General features: G+C 37.5%; 1 pseudogene across 1 annotated transcript; it reads right to left on the reverse strand.

The window, feature by feature from the left end:
* Positions 1-14,047: 14,047 nt before the first annotated feature.
* LOC117673496 (SCAN domain-containing protein 3 pseudogene) lies at positions 14,048-16,839 on the reverse strand (annotated as a pseudogene). The gene has a single exon (XR_015734587.1). The product of XR_015734587.1 is annotated as an SCAN domain-containing protein 3 pseudogene (transcript).
* Between the last annotated feature and the right edge of the window lie 197 nt (positions 16,840-17,036).

The following is a 17,036-nucleotide window of genomic DNA, read 5'->3' on the forward strand; positions in this document are numbered from 1 at the left end:
GAAAAATGGGACAAATTATGGACAGAAAATCTCAAACTGACAATGTCGATACCATATAAAGAAAACCTCTACAAGATGTTTTACAGATGGCACCTCCCACCGGCACGTCTGGCGAAAATGTTTCCAAATGTGTCACCAATGTGTTGGAAATGCAAGTCGCAAAAGGGGTCATATTACCATCTTTGGTGGTCTTGTAGAAGAGCACAACATTACTGGCAAGAAATCAAGTTAATGATTGAAGAAATAACAAAGCAGAAGTTCGATATGAAACCGGAATTTTTTTTATTCGGAATGATCACACCACAACAGACTAAAGAGATAAAATATCTCATTATTCACATCTTAACAGCAGCACGCATAGTATATGCTCAAAATTGGAAATCAGAACTATTACCAACAGAAGAAAAAATAATTGCAAAAATAACAGAATGTGCAGAAATGGACAGACTCACAAAAGAGCTACAAGAGAAAGAGGACACTGATTATTATGCAGTCTGGCAAAGATGGTATTCCTGGCTAGAGGGAAAGATAGGATTGATAAAATAATACCTATACAAAACATAACCAAGAAACACAGACAATCACATAGGAGGTAGACCACAAGACTGTATGTATAAATAGTTAGAACGGTTATTAGAAGGATGTATAGAAGTAATAGATACTTATATAGAGAGAAAATTTTTAAAATAGAGTATAAAGTTAAGTCTTGGATATGTAAAAAAGTAAAAATAAGTAAGCACATAAAATAGATCTCTAAAAGAGAAATAGAGGTGAAATAGAAAATAATCACCGATGCAACAGTTTTCTAGAAGTCAGCCGATAGGTTGAACCAGTTAGTTGTTAGTTGTTAGTTAGTTTGTTTCTTTTTTTTTTTTGTATTGTCGTTATGTATACATGTTTGTAAGTATTTTTGTCTTATGTTTTTGTTTAATAAAAAAAAATTAAAAAAAGAAAGAAAATATTTACAGACCCCTCACATCCTGGACAGAAATTGTTTCCACTTCTACCCTCAAAACGACGCTATAGAGCACTGTACACCAGAACAACTATTTTATTTTATTTATTTATTTTATTTTATTAAATTTCTATACCGCCCTTCTCCCGAAGGACTCAGGGCGGTGAACAGTCACAAGATAAAACACATAAATACAAAAATTTAAAATAGATTAAAAATGAATTAAATAATTTGGCTGAATTTAAAATACCCCATAATTTAAAACAAATTAAAATTTATATTTAAAATTTTTATTTAAAAGGGGAGAAGACAGTTTTTTCCCGAACACCATCACTCTGCTAAACAAATAATTCCCTCAATACTGTCAAACTACTTATTAAGTCTGCATTACTATTAATCTTCTCATCATTCTTATTAACCATCTCCTCCCACTTATGACTGAATGTCTGTAACTTGTTGCTGTATCCTTACAATTTATATTGATTGTTTCCTAGTATGTTTTGATTGCTTATTTGTACCCTATGACTATCATTAAGTGTTGCACCTTATGATGCTTGATGAACATATCTTGTCTTTTTATGTACACTGAAAGCATATCCTTGTGTGTCCAATCACACTTGGCCAATAAAGAATTCTATTCTATTCTACTGTATTGCTGCTAAGTCCAAGATCACCTTCTCAATAAGGTTTGTTCTTGGTTCTGAATAGTGCTTGCTAGTTCTCAAAAACTCTTCTTAATGAGCTCTGCTGCAAACCTTTTTTATTATCTTTTCAGAGCCAGTTAAAGACATCCCTATTTTCTCGAGCCCTCTTTTAATATGAATTTTAAATGGGTGTATGTGTGTTTTAAATTGAGGGCCAAATTGTATATACCTGATTTTAATTGGTTTAATTGGTTTTAAATTTTATGAATTCGTGTGTTTTAATATGGCTGTACACAGCCCTGAGTCCCTCAGGAGAAGGGCGGTATAGAAATTTAATAAAACTAAAACTTAAACTTAAATTTTTAATATGCTGGTATTTAAACAATACCACTACACTTCATTAGAGCTTTTGAATTAATTTCACTTCTGCTTTTATTCAACTATTTATTATTTGCTGTTTAGAAATTAGTACTACTTTTGAATTTTTTGCTGCTGCTATTTTAACCTGTTTGTAAACCCCTGGGAAGGGTGATACTATGCATAAATTAAAGTAGAATAGAATATCAGAGTTGGAAGGGACCTTGGAGGTCTTCTAGTCCAACCTCCTGCTTAGGCAGGAAACCCTACACCACTTCAGACAAATGATAATCCAACATCTTCTTAAAAACTTCCAGTGTTGGAGCATTCACAACTTCTGGAGTCAAGTTGTTCCATTGATTAATTGTTCTAATTTTCAGGATTGACAGAACAATTAATTTATCTATATTGATCAACGATCAATTGATCTAATTGATCTATATGCACCTCACCCTAAGTGCTGTATAGCTGTAGTCTAGATGAAACGTGGCTTAATGCTATTTTCCAAAGCACCCGAAGGTAAGACAAGAAGCAATGGGTGGAAACCAACCAAGGAGGGAAGCAACCTAGAATTAAGGAGAAATTTCCTAACAGTAAGAGCAATCAACCAATGGAATAGCTTGCTTCAGAAGTTGTCTGAAAATGGTATAGGATCTCCTGCTCAAACAGGAAGTTGGATTATAAGACCTTTGAGTTCCCTTCCAACTCTATTATTCTATGTTCTGTGCTGTTGTGCTGTCTCATCATGGCAAAGAACTATTCCTGGAGGGATACAGTAAGTATAGAATAGCAAAAATGTATACCAAGAAGTGTATAGCAAATGTATACTATGAGGTCTCATCAGGGTGACCCAAAATATGATGGTCATCCCAACTGCCCAGCTAAAGTAAGCAGAAACCTATATTGGGCAGCAGTGATAGAGGAAGATACTGGAGGCTGATGATCATCAAAGAGCTGTGGTGGCGTAGAGGTTAGAGTGCAGTACTGCAGGCTACTTCTGCTGATCACCAGCTGCCAGCAGTTTGGCAGATTGAATCTCAGCAGGCTCAAGGTTGACTCAGCCGTCCATCCTTCCAAGGTGAGTAAAATGAGGACCCAGATTGTTGGGGGCAAGATGCTGACTCTGTAAACTGCTTAGAGAGGGCTGTAAAGCACTGTGAAGTGGTATATAAGTCTAAGTGCTATTGCTATTGCTATTTAGTGACAGCAACAAAGCATGATATCTTACTGTATATTAGGAGGCATTGGCAAAACACCCTTGCATTTTATTAAGAAAATCATGACCCAATGGAGTTCATCACAGGCTAAAATAAAGCTTTGAGGATGTCAAGTTGATGAAGTTTCTACATAGAGAGGAAAAAAATAACAGTAATTGCAAAATTATAGCGGGAGCCTGAATGTGGAAAACTCAATATAGTGAAAGATGAAACAGCTGTAAACTAATTTCTTATGCATCAGTAAATTGAAATGGGCTGGTATTGGACCCTTTCAGTCAGAAGATCATACTGGACATAAAAGAACTTCAACTGCAAGCAAAAGAGAAGACGACATGGTGTTTTCATAGTCAGGAGGGACAGCATGAAATACAATCAGTGTTCATAAGTATAAGCAGGGGTCGGCTTCAAAAATTTTAGCGAGGGGTTCTCTGCCCGGGTGCTGGGTGGGCGTGGCCATAGTGGGCGTGGCCTAGTCAGCCTCCTGCACCATGGGGGGGGGGCTTTTTGCCCTCCCTGGGCTCCAGGGGCTTTCCTTGATCCTCCAGGAAGGCAAAAATGGCCTCCCCTGGCTCTGAAGACAGACCCATTTCCGTCTGTCCCAAACTTCTGATAGGCCCATTTTTCACCCGCCCCAAGCCTCCATGCCCTGCACTTACCTCATCCAAAACGGGCCATGTGGGGACTCCTGGGAGGGGTGGGGTGGGAGGGGCCAGCCAGGAGTTGGGATTTCAGGGTTCTCTGAACTGCACAGAATCTTACCTAGAGATTCTCCCAAACACCTATGAACCCCCAGCAACCCAACCCTGCGTATAAGTTGACTGCATGGAAAACATGCATGAATAATTTTAATATGAAAATTATCAGAGTTTATGTTCCAATGATTGATACGTACAAGCAAGATGTGCTTCAAGATTTAGGTGATATGCTTGCCATTGGGTCACAACCCTGGTGGCGCAGCAGACTAATAGCCTGTTATTAACATTCAGCTGCCTGCAATTACTGCAAGTTCGAATCTCCCCAGGCTCAAGGTTGACTCAGCCTTCTATCCTTTCTAAGGTAGGTAAATTGAGGACCCAGTTTGTGGGGGCAATAAGCTGACTTTGTATAAATATACAAAAGTATGGAGGCTATTGCTTAATGCACTGTAAGCCGCCCTGAGTTTCCAGAGAAGGGCAGCATATAAATCAAATAATAAAAAAAAACCAACCTCTTTTGAGGAAGAAGCTCTTTCTGGATTCTATACAGTATATTCACTAACAACCGTACATCTTCTGTTGTAAGGAGGAAAGGTTTTCTTCAGCTTCTAATAATAAATCTGCTGTGCTGCAACCTGCAGGATAGATATTTGGCATCTGTAACAAATTTGCTGCATGCTGGCAATCTAAAGTTGGATTATTGTAGTATATTCTTTGAGAGGTGGCCCTTGAAGCTGATACAAGCATTGGAGATGGCCTAGAATAAAATAGCTTATGCTCAGTGGTACCACTTACAGGTGTCATATTTTCCCCTGAATGAAATAAACACGCTGGCTGCTTGTTTCTTTTTCAAGATTCTGTTCCTGATCCTCACAAGTTATTCCCATTGAATGGATCTCCTTTCTCACATCTTCACTCAATATGTTTAGTGATCCTTCCTTACATCTAAACATAAACAGTGATTTCTCTTTTGTTTTCTTTAGTTGTTTGTTTTCATATTTTTTTTATTTTATGGACAAACATACAATACATAATCAATCATTCAGTGTATCGTCTGAGTACATCTTTTGTGTCTTCTTCTTACTCCTCCAATCTTTATCATATCTTGATATTATCATTTCATTTATTGTAACATTTCTCCCCCATTTAATACATATTATCTGTCCTATATATAATCTTAAAATATTCCAATTCCTCTCTTTCTTTAATTGTCAAAGTCAATCTATTCATTTCTGCACAATCCAATATTTTCTTAATTACTTCTCCCTCTGTAGGGATTATCTCTGCTTTCCATCTTTGCACAAATGCTATCCTCACTGCAGTTATGACATGTATAATCAATTATATATTTTCTTTACTAAATTTCTCTGGTAAAATACCCAATAGGAACAGTTCAGGTTTAAAATCTATATGTTGTTGTTTTCTTTAGTTGTTGTTGAGGCAGAATTCCTTCTTGTTACAATATATAGGGAGAGTTCAAACGTTTATTCATCCAACCTTTTACCATTAGAGTTGTGTTTGATGTATTTTATGCTTTAATGTTTGTTTTTTGGTGATGATCATTGCTGATTTTCTCATTGCATTTATGAAAGCTACCCCGAGGTGTTAATAGAATATGAAATAAGATTCACTTTCTTAACAAAATAAACATACAATGGTCAGAAATGTAATCTAAATCTCACTCTTTTTAAAAGTCAGAAAAATAAATTGTATTGTTCTTGTTGACAGTTTTCCCAGTGGCTTCATGATTTTACAACTAGCCTGTGTCATCCACTACTCCATGTGAATATTTGTGACCCTTCCCAACCACAGGCATGCAATCCTCAGCCTACCTAAGCTCCAGTTTTTAATCATTATTCTGTCATTCACATAATTATTTTTCTACTGCTGCACTAAAGCAAAAATTATCTTCAATTTCCCCTCTATTCATGGTATTTATGATTGATGCTGGACAGCAGTGCTAAACGTAGAAGTCAGGACAATTCTCTTACATCCAATATTTTTCCACCAGCAGGGACTACATGAGGAAGTGCGTAAAGGAAAGGGAAGAAGTGTATTGAGAATACGATGTGGATCCAGATAGGATTTATTTGTTATTTCGGGTTTAAATCTGAACAAGAAAAGCATGCCATATAATTTGTGTGTCGCAGCTGCCAAATAAGCCAATGCAGTCTTAGGTTGCATTAACATTGGGTTAATTATTGCATTGTTAACTTTAATGAAAAGAAGGACTAGGAATGACATGATAGCAGTGTTCTAATATCTAAGGAGTTGCCATAAAACAAAGGTAGTCAACCAATTCTCCAAAGCACCAGAAGGCAAGACAAGAATCAACGGATGGAAAACTAATCAAGGAGAGAAGCAATGTAAAACTAAGGAGAAATTTCCTGACAGAACAATTAATCAGTTGAACAACTTGCCTCTACTGTCACTCTGGTACTCTGTCACTGGAGGTTCTTAAGAAGAGATTGGACAACCATTTAAAGATTCAGATGGATTTTAAATACGATTTTGAAATTAATCATAAGAATCTCTCCTGTGGGAAAATGTGGTTGTTATGAATTGTTAAAAGAAATATTGAATGTTAGATACTAGAGGAACCAGAAGGAACTAAAGATTGCAATTACAAAGAACAAGTTTCCCTACAAAAGACTGAAAGTGCATTTAAATTTAAAAGAAAATTAAAATTAAAATTAAAATTAAAATTAAAATTAAATTTAAAATCCATTCTAAAAGTAGATTTAAAAATGACAAGCTACAAGAATGATGTGGAAAAAAGTCGCTATGCTGGATATATGGATGAAACTGATTGACATTTTATAATTAAAATGGATATGGAAATGGCAGATGAAAAGAGTGATTTGGATACTGGATACTGGATCTGTTAAGTTCTGAATAATTTTGTAAAAAAGGAAAAAGAAAAATGAAAAATAAAGAAGCTGTAGGATATTATTCAAAGAAAGTAATGATTAAGATTAAGGGAAGGAATATAATGTGTGTTTATTTGATCAATATTAAAATAGATATGTTGTTATTTCTAATAACATGTAATGGAATTTTTCTGGCCAGGACAAGATAATAAGAGTTGATGGATTTTTTTTTTAATACATAAGAGATGGAATGTGGGATGGAGAGATTCCCCCCCCCCATCTTTTGAACATTGATTAGTTGTTAAAATTGTATATACTTCTGATGAATTGGAAAATTATATTCTATCCTTCCTTCCTTCCTTCCTTCCTTCCTTCCTTCCTTCCTTCCTTCCTTCCTTCCTTCCTTCCTTCCTTTTTTCTTTTCATTCTTCTATTTTCTATAGTTTGCATTAGTTTTGCCTGTATAACTCCAAGGCTTCATAACAAAAGATGATTTAGAATGTTTAAAGTCCATATTTAAAACAAATAATAATCTGCTTTAAAAATAAATGTACTCCTGCAAAAATCCCTTCATTATGAATATATAAATCTTGAAAATCAGGATTTTGATTTGTCAAATGTGTCAGAATGCTTTGGAGGCACTGAATGCATTTGGCAAGCTTTGAAAAAAATAATTCTAATAATCAGAGAATCCTCTTTACAGTAATTAGCATGGAAGGAATTTAAACTGCAAAATAATGCAATGTGAAATGTTTCAGCCAATGTTCTGCAAATCTGCAAGGATTTCTATAAATCCACAGCTTCTCCTTCTCCTCTATGCCTTCTTAGCCTCTTCTTTTTGCTTGTTATCTTCATTATTTGACTTTTGTCCCTAGATAATTTGTTTCTGTCCAGCACAGCTTTTTAGTTGGTGAGAACCTAGAATTTGGCTTTCTGCCTACAATTAATTAATTAAAAAAAAAAAAGTTAGCAAGCTTTGTAAGATTGGAGCTTTGTTTCTTCCAGTAAACTCCACAACTAGAAAAACTTGGCTATGCTGTCATTGGAGAGAAAATCCATCTGGTTCATTTCCAAGTTGGGAGAAAGATGCTGGAAATAAAATGGAGGCTGGAGGCTGATTGGAAAGAGTGTCCATTTCAGAGGTGGGTTTCAGCAGGTTCTGACCAGTTCTGGAGAACTGGTAGTGGAAATTTTGACTAGTTCGGAGAACTGGTAGTAAAAATATATTGGTGAATAGAACCACACAAAGACAGCATGTGGCCCTGGGTCAGCTGAAAAAGTGGTTTTACTTATACATGGGCTTTTATACAGTTTTTTTACAGCATTCTGGAGGCTTACTTTGTGTGTTTTTATTATTTGATTGGTTTTACCTATTTAGCAAAGGCTCATGACAGGTCTTAATTATTACTTCCTTAGTCCTAATCCTGTAAATCATCTGTAATTGATTTTATCCTGTTATCTATTGCCTCTAGCCTTCCTTTCCTAATGTACCAGTATCGCTTCTACTTTTTTTAAATCAATGGAGTCAAGATCATGCCCTGCCTTAATCCCATCTTAATTCCTAAAGGTGTTTGTGAATCGATTGGCCTAGTCTTTCTGAATGGTTTGCCAAATTTGCATTTCTAAAAACTGGCCTCCTCAGTTTCTGCTTGGGGCAGGGAAACTGGGGCTGGTTTCTGCCTCTTTTAAAATTGTTCCTGTTTCTCATTTAGGGGAAATATTCTATCCTGCCTTTTTAATATTTCCCCAAATATTTCATTCTTCTAGGAGGGGTGAGCTTCCTACAGCATTTTAGCTAAACTGATGAAATCATTTTAGTACAAGAAAATGACAGCAACGTCTCTGCAGAATGAGGAAATGAGATTCTGTGACAGCCTTGAAAAACTATCATGAATAAGTTCAGAGTTTTGCACTGCATAGATTTAAAGTATTCTGAAAGGTTAACACTAAACTCAATTGATAGGTATCAGCAAGAATGGGTAAAAATTAGGAAAAAGAAAATAGGTGAATAAAATACATCAGTCGTGCTTGTTTAAAAGAGTACTATTACTCTTTAAAATGAGTACTTCATTAACAAAAACTTAAACCATAATGTTCAGTGTTTCCATTGCATTGATAAAGAGATACTTTGAAATTCTCAGAATTTCAAATATGCTGAGTAAAATCACTTGGGCTATCTGCACTTCTCCAAACATTGCACACACACATAAACTGTATACTGCACAAGTCAAAAAGAGGGCTGTGAAAATATTTACAGACCCCTCGCATCCTGCACATAAACTGTTTCAACTCCTACCCTCAAAACGACGCTATAGAACACTGCACACCAGAACAACTAGACACAAGAACAGTTTTTTCCCGAATGCCATCATTCTGCTAAACAAATAATTCCCTGAACATAGTCAAACTATTTACTAAGTCTGCACTACTATTAATCTTCTCATCATTCCCACCACCCATCTCCTTCCACTTATGACTGTATGACTGTAACCTTGATGCTTATATCCTTACGATTTATATTGATATTATTTCCTGATTGCTAATTTGTACCCTATGACTATCATTAAGTGTTGTACCTTATGATTCTTGATGAACGTATCTTTTCTTTTATGTGCACTGAGAGCATATGCACCAAGACAAATTCCTTGTGTGTCTAATCACACTTGGCCAATAAAAAAATCTATTCTATTCTAATATTACCAATGTTAGTTCTATGATGCTTGCATGCTATCGGCTGCCATAGTAATGGAGGCGGGGGGAAGGAATAGGTATTTGGGTGGGGAAGTGAACTGGTGGAGATGTCTTGTGATGCGACCGAAAAGGAAGGAAAAGGGAGGGATGCTCTCATTTTCTACTGCACAGCTAAATGGACTTGTTTATACCCAGTCAAGGTCAACCGTCCCTTATGGATGGGGCCACCTGAAGATGCACCCCACTTGACTTCATGAGGGCTGGGGATTGGACATTCAGCCACAGTCCTTGGAAGGAGGGATTAGGGAATACTTTCAATATGCAATTTTCATGCCTTTAGCCTCAGATATTGCTTTTTTTTTCATTGCTATCAGTTCATACTCAGTAAAAGTACCTTTCTCTACAAACGTGGAGTTGGAGTTTTTCTTTCTTGAGTTTTGAACGGAGGCACACCTGACAACCAAGTTCTTTTCCTGTGTGATATTGACATTTAGGAATGGGTCACAAAAAATGATTTTTTCCCCCCTAATTGTCCATCATTTTAGTTTAACCTAGCACAACTCTGTGAGGAACAGCAACATGAAGAGTAACCATTCTGGGAGTGTTAAGGTTATGTCAACCGTATTGAAGCAAAGATTTCCATTTTAATTGGACCTCGTTTTGAACTGCATAATATTAAGAACTACTGCATAAGTTATGTTTTCTTTTCCCCATCTGCTTTTCTTTTGGGGTCATGTCTTTTAGGTCATAAGTCTGAGGATAAGAACTGCCAATCTGGATGGTTATTATTATATAAGTTACTCTGATTAAAGATGTGGAGTTTATATCTTTTAAATAAAAATGAATGAATGCAATTATTATTTTTGGCTCCAGATGTGTTCTGGGTAATTCAAATAGTAGTTGCTGGAAAATAATACTTTACTTTGAAGCACACACAGACAATTTCCCCCACTCCCAAACTTATTTAAGATAGCAATAGCAATGGCATTTAGACTTATATACCGCTTTACAACCCTCTCTAAGCGGTTTACAGAGTCAGCCCATTGCTCCCAACAATCTGAGTCCTCATTTTACCCACCTCGGAAGGATGGAAGGCTGAGTCAACCTTGAACCTGGTGAGATTTGAACTGCCAAATTGCAGGCAGCGGGCAGTCAGCAGAAGTAGTCTGCAGTGCTGCACTCTAACCACTGCGCCACCACCAAGATGAAAATAAAATAAAACACTTATTGTCTTCACTGTTAAAACTACAACACCAAAGTAATCCACAAAATAAAATAAAACAAAGCAAAATAAAACATCTAAATAATAATAGCTAAATAAATCTTAATCACCAGGAGGTGATGTCTATAGTAACATAATTCCACTTTTGTTTTCAATTGCCCTCGATTACGAACATCAAGATAAAATAAAACATTAGGTTCTGTATGGTTTTTACTTTTATTTAAAGGCTAAAACAAATTAACATGGAAGGGAGCAAAGCAAGCTGCTTAATTTGTGGAGTCTAAGTATAAAATGTTAAAATAATAGTCTGAAGTCACAGACTAAATTTATCAAATATTTACAGAGGGAAACTGTATCCTGGAATATAAGTACAGCAATTAAGTTACTATAATATAAATAAACAAATTAATAATTTCACACAATATAAAGCTCACCCACAACATTTGTGAGATTAAATCTGAAATTGGTTCAAGCAATTTCCTGTGAACACTTACTGTACCTGAAATGTTGGCTGTTAAAATAAATTGGTCTTCAGTGGATACATTAATTAAATTCTGAATTGGAGAGAAAAGAGGTAATCTAAAACTTTTTTTATTACATTATGAGGTTGGTTTTTTTGTTTGTAAACAATCCACGCAAATGAGAACTGATTGACTTTTTCTGAAGATGGAACTGGAATGCTGACTGATTTCTCCAGGGGAAAACAGACAGCAGGAGCAGGAGCAGGAGCAGGAGCAGGAGCAGGAGCAGGAGCAGGAGCAGGAGGAGGAGGAGGAGGAGGAGGAGGAGAAGAAGAAGAAGAAGAAGAAGAAGAAGAAGAAGAAGAAGAAGAAGAAGAAGAAGAAGAAGAAGAAGAAGAAGAAGAAGAAGAAGAAGAAGAAGAAGAAGAAGAAGAAGAAGAAGAAGAAGAAGAAGAAGAAACAACAACAACAATGTGAGAAAAAGGGAAAAAAAACCACAATGTTATAAAGGTGGATAGAACCAGATTATTATCTGAATAAGTCATTAGCTATGATGTCCAAGAATGCTAATAAGAAATGCCCATAAAAGCCAAGGCAATGTTAATATAAGATATATTATATAATATATATAATATTATATAATATTAAAAAAATTATATAATATAAAAAAATAAATAAATAAAAATAAAAAGTAGTAATGGAGAATAGTTACTCATTCTCCATGACTTAATTATTCTTTAAGTGAGGAAAAAAAAATCTCCCTTGAGTCAAATTCAATGTTTTGGAACACCTATGTAGCTCTTTTGGCAATAAAATGGACATGGATTATTTTAAAAGTATTCTTCTTCTTATAAATGGGGCAAAGCTTATTGAGACAGAAAATAGTTTATCTCAAACCTGAAATTTTACTTACTGAAGTCAGAGGAGAGGCTTAGGCAGATTTAAATTCCCATTTAAAAAAATATCCTATATATTTCTGAGATTGCAGCAATTAAAATTCCAACTATGATTATTTCTTAGCCAAGCCAAGCACTCAATATTGAGTAATGTTCTCAAATTGGAATAATCCTTTTTAGTAAGTCACAATGGTTACTGTGGTGAGCACATCCTCGAGGGCAAAGGTATATTGGGGGTCAAAATTTGTTCTTTATTGTTCACTTTGGTTCACTTTGTTGTTCCATATCTCATCCTCAGCAGTTATGAAAACAATGTTTTATGAGGTTCATTAGCTTACCAACCTGGAGCGGTGACTGATTTATATTACGAAAAGGAATTAAATCACTTGCACATCTTCCTCAGCTCGACAACCTCAACAATAAGGAGGGATATGATTATTCCTTCCACACATAACTTTTCCTGCTGCTTGTTCCCACAATATAGAGTACTCCTAATTCTGCTATAACTGTTCTTCAAACAACAATAAAGACATAGGTGCTTTTTTTAAAAAAAAGAAAAATCAAATGGAAGAGGATTCTTGAATTTATATCTATCTACCGCAGCCTCATTGTAAAACATATTTTATTTAAATTTGATCTGATGATTGTGAAAAAACAACAACAACAGAATGATTGCTTTTGTTTTTACTCTCTAGAACAGGGCTGTCAAACTGGTGGCCCGCGGGCCAAATGTATAGGCCACGCCCACCCTGGCTCCACAAAGACAAAAAAAAAATCACAATACGTCATGTGATGTGATACAATCAAGTTTGACATCTGTGATCTAGAATGTGTTTTTCCCATCCAGATCCAGGCACAGAGTTAAACTGGAACATTCTAAGGTTAGTAAAATGGTTGGTAAATTGAGGACCCAGATTGTTGGGGGACAATATGCTGACATTGAAACTTGCTCAGAAAAACAGCTGTAAAGCAGCTGTTTTCAACCTGTGGCCTGCAAACCCCTATCATCACAGGGGGTCTGAGAAGGCTTGAAGAAATGTTATGATTTAAATCTTGAGTTAAGTCATGGTGGTCTGTGGCCATGAGCCATGTGCCATGGTGGTGCAGTGATGCAGTAAGGTAAAGGTAAAGGTTCCCCTCGCACATATGTACTAGTCATTCCCGACTCTAGGGGGTGGTGCTCATCTCTGTTTCAAAGCCAAAGAGCCAGTGCTGTCTGAAGACGTCTCCATGGTCATGTGTTTAGCATGACTAAACACCAAAGGCACATGGAATGCTGATACCTTCCCACTAAAGGTGGTTCCTATTTTTCTACTTGCATTTTTTACGTGCTTTCAAACTGCTAGGTTGGCAGCGGCACTAGGGATTCGAACCACTGAACTGCCAACCTTTCGATTGACAAGCTCAGCATTTTAGCCACTGAGCCATCACATCCCTATAGTGGTGCAGTATTGCAGGCTAATTCAGCTGACTGCCAGAGTTCGATTCCCAACGGCTCAAGGTTAACTCAGCCTTCCATCCTTCTGAGGTTGGTAAAATGAAGACCCAGATTGTTGAGGGCAATTGGCTGATTTGATAGCCTTAGAGCGGGCTGTAAAGCACTGTGAAGCAGTATATAAGTCTAACTTCTATTGCTATTGCTATCTGTAACAGGACTGGATGTTTTCTGGAACTCTGGAATTGACTATAAACCTGATGAGGCATTGAGAAGGAGAGGGAAAATGGTTGCTCAGTCCCAGGAAAATAGAAAGACTTTGAAATAGACTTGTGGGGGTGGGGGGGGGGATGGCTGTGATGCCCATGACGAATGGTAGTGCAAGTTTTGGAGAAGATTTCAATATTTTATTAATATAATCTACAACAACATAAAAGCATTTCTGAGATCCTTGTTGTATGTGTGATCCTTGACTTTGCCCAACTCAAAAAACTGACTTCAGATAATTACCGAAAACCTCCACTTTAATCAATGTTCAAAGAAAACTTGCAATGAACAATTAATGATGTATGAGAAAAATGTTTCTATCCTATAAAACAGTGGTCCCCAACCTTTTTATCGCCGCGGACCAGTCAGCCTTTGATAATTTTACCGTGGCCCGCTGAGCGCGCGCAGGGGTGGGGGGCGTTGTTCGCGACGACACATTGATTGTTTATATATCAGATTATTTTGATTAAACAACTTTTATTTTATTGTATTTAAACATGCCTTACAAAATAAAATACAATTACATAAATATAAAGTGCTTTAACATTTTAACAGTTAAACTTTAACTAAGCGCTCTAGTTACTAGATTCTAGTGAATCAATGAGAACCCTGAGCTTGTTTTTCTGCAACGAGACGGTTCCATCTGGGGGTAATAGGAGACAATGACACCCGAAGTGTCTTGCTTATGTCCAGTTTATTTCGTTGTTTTATTTTGGTTGCTGTCACTGCAGAAAACCCCGCTTCACACAGATAGGATGTTGGAAAAGGCAAAAGGGACTTAAGAGCTGTAGTGGCAATCTCAGGATATTCCGCCATGACTTTAATCCAGAACACCGGCAGAGTTGTTGTCTCAAATACAGTTTTAAGGCCGCCGTCATTTGCAATCTCCAGCAGTTGATCTTCTTCTTGTACAGACATGCTACATTCGTCTGGCTTGTTGACAAATGGGTCGCGGATCCATTCCTTACCAGTTCGTGGGTCTTTTGTGGTTGGGAAGTAGTGCTCAAACTTTTCTAAAAGCAAAGACAGGTGATCGTGCACCAACTGGGAGAATGAACGCTCAGGCTCAGTCTCTCCTAAAATCCCCGCTAATGTCTGAAACATGTCCAAAATGCCTCTGTTCACACGCCGTCCCCACAACTCCAGTTTGGCTTTAAATGCAGCTACTTTGTCAGCCAACTTGAAAACAGTTGTCATTTTCCCCTGAAGGGACAGATTGAGTTCATTGAGCAGGCTAAATATGTCACACAGGTAAGCCAGTTTTGCAAGCCATACCTTGTCACTGAAATGTGCTGCCAGTGGTGACTTCTTTTCTGAGAGAAATCTTTGCAATGGCTCTCTTAATTCAAACACCCTGGATAGTGATTTTCCTCTGGATAACCATCTTATTTCTGTGTATAAGAGAAGGCATCTGTGCTCTGTGTCCATCTCCTCACAAAGCTGCTCAAATAGACGCGAGTTAAGGGCGTTTGCTTTGATGTGGTTAATAACTTTAACCACATCATTCAATACACTGTTAAATTCTGGTGACATTTTTCGGCTTGCCAGCATTTCCCTGTGAATGATACAATGTGTAGATTCGCACTCAGGTGCAACCTCCTTAATCCGAGCGGTTAAACCAGACAGCCGTCCGGTCATGGCAGCAGCTCCGTCTGTGCATATGCCGACACAAAAGGACCATTTTAGTTGTCCTGATATATAACCATCCAGTGACTTGAACAGTTCTGCTCCTGTGGTGTTGGTTGGCAAAGATAGTGCACATAATAAATCCTCATGCACATCCTCCTGATAAAGATATCGCACATAAACAAGTAGTATTGCCTTGTTGTCGATATCTGTAGATTCATCAACCTGTAGTGCGTACCACGGTGAAGTATTAATCCTCTCCAACAATTGTGTCTCAATGTCTTCAGCTATTTCATCAATGCGCCTAGTCACGGTGCTAGCCGACAAAGGCACATTTGCTACCTTTTTTACAGCAGCCTCTCCTAAAAGTTCACGACAAATGTCTTTAGTGGAGGGCAAGATCAATTCTTCACCGATAGTGAATGGCTTTTTAGCCTTAGCAATACGGTTAGCCACCAAATATGATGCTCTCAGAGCATTCTCCTTTATTGCTGTGGTGGCCCTCAGAAATATCTTCTGTCCTTCGTGTTCCCTTTTTTTTCTTTCAAAATACTGCAGGGGTTTGTCTTTTAATCCAGGGTGCTTGGCATTCAAGTGGCGAAGCAGTTTTGAGGGTTTCATTGCCTCATTAGAGAGCCGCTCACCACAAACTATGCAGAGTGGGGTTGGCGCGTGGGAATCACCTATCCCGATAAATCCATATTTCAAGTAGGACTCATTGTATTGTCTGTTAAAAGTTTTATGTTTCTTTGATGCTGAAGGCTCTTCTTCTGTCTCTTCACTGGGCCTTTTCTTTTTCCCAAGGAAACTTTCTGACGACATCTGTTTCGTACTCATCTTTGCTAATTTGTGGGTTAAATTTGAGCAAAAACAATATACACCTACACCAACTACTGTAAAAATGAGAAAGTACCAGTGAAAAGCGAGAAGAGCTAGCACCTGGGTACACGTTATGAATTATTAATGCACTTATGCACTTTATATGTTTGGACACTGGTAGAATTAATATAAATTATATGTAATTTCACTGTATAATGTTAGAGATAATTTGGGGCCTCTAGCCATGGCTCACACTTGGAGAGTACCAAAACCTGCTATAGTGTGCTGTTCGTATTTCCCCCCCCCCCCATCTATCTATGTCAGTGTTTCCCAACCATTGTGCCTCCAGCTTTTTCCAAACTACAACTTCCAGCATGCCTGGAGGGCCAGAGGCTGTCTGGGTATGCTGGGAGTTGTAGTTTTGCAACAGTTGGAGGCACCCTGCTTGGGAAAAATGGAGCTATGCTTGTCCTCTCTTTCTGCCTATCTATGCATCTATCTATATCAGTGTTTCCCAACCAGGGTGCCTCCAGCTGTTGCAAAACTACAACTCCCAGCAATGTGTGTCCAATCACACTTGGTCAATAGAGAATTCAATTCAATTCAATTCAATTCAATTCATTCTATTCCTATCCTATTCTATTCTATTCATCTTCATATATATACACAGGTACTATACAAACACACACACACACACCTACTCTCCACCTCATCCCTACCCAGCTCTATAGAGTCCACAGAGCCCATTTCATACAACGCAAACCCGCAGGCATACAACCCCCCCCCCACACACACAACCCGGCCCCCACAAGGGAAGGACCCAGATTCTCTCTCTCACACACACACACAGAGACGCGTGTATTGCAAGACACGTGTGCATG

Source organism: Pantherophis guttatus, chromosome 5, assembly GCF_059756535.1.
Source record: "Pantherophis guttatus breed Tessera chromosome 5, ASM5975653v1, whole genome shotgun sequence".
Lineage (NCBI taxonomy): Eukaryota > Metazoa > Chordata > Lepidosauria > Squamata > Colubridae > Pantherophis > Pantherophis guttatus.